The sequence below is a fragment of the Ptychodera flava genome, chromosome 13, assembly GCF_041260155.1.
Source record: "Ptychodera flava strain L36383 chromosome 13, AS_Pfla_20210202, whole genome shotgun sequence".
In the NCBI taxonomy this organism is placed as follows: domain Eukaryota; kingdom Metazoa; phylum Hemichordata; class Enteropneusta; family Ptychoderidae; genus Ptychodera; species Ptychodera flava.
This window is the reverse complement of record NC_091940.1, coordinates 2,673,693-2,678,784: the sequence shown is the minus strand read 5'-3', so window position 1 is coordinate 2,678,784 and position 5,092 is coordinate 2,673,693.

The window sequence follows — 5,092 nt, the reverse complement described above, 5'->3', positions numbered from 1 at the left end:
ATAGGCTCCCAAGATAAATAAAAATTTAGTTTCTCATCGTATTCATATTGCAAAAAGGATGCAGTGACACAGTTTTAGTCCCCACAGATAAAGTCCAGGGGGCTCATAGATTGGGTCATGTCAGTCCGTGAGTCCATCCGTTCACGCAGATATCTCAGACACTTTGACAAAATGTCATGTGACCTTGGTGACCTTTGACCTCGAATATACATATTTGTCCATAACTCAGTAACCACAAGTGGTAAACCTTTCATATATGGTATGATGGGACACCCTATGACGCCACATATTGTACCTCATTAATTATGTGCATATCTAATTTTGAGCGAGCCAATAGAGCTAGAGGTCAGATTTTTGGTATATATGGATAACTTAGCAATACAATTTTTTTGACAAAATGTCACGTGACCTTGGTGACCTTTAACCTCAAATATACATATTTGTCCATAACTCAGTAATCACTAATGCTACACCCTTCATATTTGGTATGATGGGACACCTTATGACGCCACATATTGTACCTCATTAATTATGTGCATATCTAATTTTGAGCGAGCCAATAGAGCTAGAGGTCTGATTTTGGTATATAGGGATAACTTAGCAATACAATTTTTTTGACAAAATGTCCAGTGATGTCAATGACCTTTGACCTCAAATATACATATTTGTGCATAACTCAGGAACCACAAGTGCTACACCCTTCATAATTCGGTATGATGGGACACCTTATGACGCCACATATTGTACCTCATTAATTATGCACATATCTAATTTTGAGTGAGCGAATAGAGCTAGAGGTCTGATTTTTGGTATATAGGGATACCTTAGCAATACAATTTTTTTGACAAAATGTCACGTGACCTTGGCTCGTTAATTATGCCCATATATAATTGTGGGCAAGCCAATAGAGCTGGAGGTCTGAATTTTGGCATATATGGATTAATTAGCAATGCAATGTTTTTTTTCAAAATGTCACGTGACCTTGATGACCTTTGACCTTGAATATGCATATATATGCTTAACTCAGTAATCACAAGTTCTTTACGCTTCAATTTTGATAGGATAATAGACCTTAAGATGTCACATCTTGTACCTCATTTATTATGCACATATGTATTTCTTGGCTGGCCAATACAGCTAGAGGTTTGATCTTTTTTCCCGATTTAGAACCATAACTTAGACATGCCTCTTGTTTCAAATTGGGAACAATGACATAGACCTATGTGTCCATACATCTCAACATATACACTTTAGTGATACTTCTTAACCCTTTTCCTGCCGAGCGCCCTTGTCCGTTATTCTCCCAAGTCAGTAGAAAACCGCCCCATAATATGTGCCTGCAAAAGATTGGCTCTCCTGCATGTTATCCTGCCAGGCATTTTGGCAGAAATCGCCCATTTTCAGGGTAGTTTTAGCCGTACTTATACGTGTTAGACTTCGATAATTTCTACATGCCCGTAGACAGGGGAAGGAGCTCAAGGGTTGCTGCAGAAAAAAATTGAGGTCACCGGCTTTGTTTGCCCCTGGGAGTGCGTCATTTTATTGCCGTTTCATGTTTATTTTTTCGGAAATAAACTCCTTCAGTATTACGTACGTCCGCTAGGCACAAACATCACCTCACTCGTCTGTTAGTCAGAGACCCTGAGGGTCGTGCTAGGGGTGCAGCAGCACCGTCAAACCTGTCCTGTTTCCCCAGGGTAGGGTCAATTGAATACGTACCTCCAACGACTTGGCAGTGTAGCACAAAAACTACGTTTTTGCCGTTGTATTAACGACATGGCTGAGCCATTGAAGCACAGCTTTACGTAGTTTTGCCAGCTCAGTTGGGAGTTGGCGTACGAGTGTTACCGTTCATTACTAACTTAATCGAGTGGTCCTCAGTCAGGTACGGGTTTGTACCGACATGGCTTGGGCTGCAGCTAACCAGTGATAACCAGTCACTACCCCCAAGTCTTCAGTTCACTTTTGCGATGCACGGGTGCAACGCAATATGCTTCCATTGTTCTAGCCATCGACGTGTCCACATGCTGGCAGCCATATTGTACTGCTAGCTGGTTTGCATAACAAAAGCAGTCCCTGCTAAATGCAGGCGGTATCCCCGTACATGTAGCATATTGTCCTCATGTCACCTTTTGAATTCTCTGTACGCAAACAGCGTACGTAGTTACCAATGCGTCGGCAAGAGGATACGTTTGCCTGCAAACCAGAGCCAATACTTCGGACGATGGAATAAATAAAAATCCAAAGCTACGTCCATTGAATGGCATGGCCAAGGCGGTGAAGGACGTTGCCTGGCTTGAACTTGCAGAGCTGAAGCCCAGCTTAGTACGTCGGACACCAGTTTGTAATGGTATTTCCGAGTCGTTCATATCCGTTCCATCGGAGGAACAAGTCGAGCCGTCCGGTCAAAAGTACGTTCTCATTTTCAGTCACGCACAACTGAATAAGTGACTTTCGTCTCGCACCATCGGCATATCTGCCAAGTCGTTTGCAAGAGGTAGCCTTCTAGATTAGCATTGCCGAGTTGGTCAAGTTCGGCAGCAATCTGTATAGTGCCAGGCAGCCAAGTACGTCCAACTCCGCCAGAAAACGTCACCATGCTATCCTGCCAAGTCCGCTAAAAAGCGGTAAAAAAAACCCAGCCCCCCTCGGGTGTGGGGGACTGGCGGACAGGTTTCTGCACCTTTCCCTGTCTATCGACTCCCTGCGAACCCATTTCGAGGGGAAAAGGCGTTCCTTGTCAGAAAACCTCTCCTCGGATGACCCCTAAACGCACAGGGGATAGCAAAACGTAGTGCCGTCGACTTAGCAGGAAAGGGGGTACCCAAAAAGGGCCCGATTTCCACCGCGTTGGGAGAATAACGGTCACCAGTGCTTAGATTCTGGCTACACCGAATTTCAAGCGGATTTTCACCGACTTGGCAGGAAAAGGGTTAATGACCACAATTCACTGCCCCACCAAGACTAATACTCTTACAAGTGGGGACTATGTCATTGTCAATGACTTGTTTATCAGAAAGACCAAGTTTAAATGGTACAGATGCATGGGTTTTGCTGTCACCTCTGGAGACATTGTTGTGTAAAGTTCTCTCAATTCTAGGAGACTACCCAGACAACCTTATGGCAGATGTTAGCGACAAATTTGTTGTCCATCATGAATTGGAAAATCAAAACCATGCTTGTTAGTGCTATATGGAGCATCTTGTATAATGCCCTGGCTCCATTGAAGGAATAAGATGTACAGCAAAGACCAAAGTCAGAAAGATACGAAGGCTCCAAAAATCCACGTGATTACTTAAGGGGTTAATGCAGATCCAAAAATGTCCATTACGCATAATCTCAATTTATTTCACAGGTTACGTTGAAGAGTATGGGGGACCTGCCCTGAGCCCTTATATGGTTATTGTGTTGATATCATTCCCCACCTATTGAATACTATCCCTAAGGGCTGAGGGACTGAAAAGAAATTACACAGATGGAGGGCTGTTTTTCAAAATGACATAATGTGGTCATCTCGGATTTTAACTTTAAAATTGACCTCATTTGCATAAAAATTGATCAATCAAACTTGAAGGTCATATGGCCAGGTTGCTACATTGCAAATATCAAGATCTTATATTTCATCTCTTTAGAATTTCTATGACCTTTGACCTGCTCTACACCTCTGCAGCTAAGCCATGTGTGGCTATATCATATCAGTGTAGATGAATCAATAAAGTAAATTGAAGTGAAAATGCATGTTTTTAGCTAAAATTATAGAGCGTGAACCATGAAATTTGGCATGTGGCAATTTGAATGTCTCTTATCCATCAAGATGACCTTCAATAATAAGTGATGTTATTGGTTATTTTAATTTTATTTCAAAGGGTATCTATTTTGAATATCAGTTTGTTATTTCAAAATACCAGTAAGCATAATTGTCTGTGAGGTAGATGGCAGCAAAATGACGTTCTGTCGAATTTGTTTATCAGGCTGAAAATTGAAAATAGGATATTACAGTCTATTACCTATTTTCAGTTTTGTGCAAATTTTTGGCCCAGGGCGACCATTCTGAAAATGGGTAAATTAGCCAGTGCACATTTGAAGCTAAATAAATTCCCTAGATATTAATATGGCAAAATAATCAACACCCACTAACGACATAAAAAAGCATAAATTTTTCATTTCAAGCTAATAGAAACAGTTACAAATAAAGATACAATCTTGCAGAACACTTTATCAATCTTCTCCACAACAAATTCTGACAAACCTGCCTGTGCTTCAGATCAAATTGACACTACCAGTATTTTACACATTCTCTGCATGATCAGTGTATGACCCAGACAACACACAGACACATATGCATGCATGCATAAAGCTCAATCTGATTAAAATCAGATGTAGAGTATGGCGATGTCTGTACTTTCGCGGTATTCTCTTGCTGAGAGGCGACAGCAAGAGAATATATTGTATACCGTATTTTTTTGCGAATATTTTTTTTTGCGATTTTGTAAAAGGGTAGCACTCTGCGGTGTTTTAAGTTTGCGTTTACATTAGAAGTCATTGACAGTATTGAAATTTAAAGATTTGAGAACTTTGAAAGTGAACTTTTTTTTCGATTTTTCGACAGTGAGCCGCCATTTGTACTGTTCGAGTATACACATCCGTAATTCTATCCGTCAAAGTTGTGCAATGAACGTTGCGTAGAGCACACTTTTTTGATGATCATTTTCTTTTTAACTTGTTTTTTTCCCTTTGCATATTGTTTCAAACTTTTCAAATCAAGAAATAAATGTACGTACATTTAAGTATAAATGATTGTCTAGTCATTGGTTTGGTATATATGTGTGTGTGTGTGTGTGTGTGTGTGTACTGTATACAGTGGTAAAGGCTTTGTGTGTATTGAGGGACTGTGGTACAGTGGAGCAGTGAGCAGTGAGCATCTTATGTCTGCGACGTCAAAAGTTCGTGATTTTTTGCAATCGCGAATATCGCAAAAATAAATCGTTCGCAAAAATAAAACGGTATACAGTATACCACGAAAGTACAGACATCATCGTACTCTACATCTGAGTTTAATCAGATTGGCATAAAGCTGTAACTATACCCATGA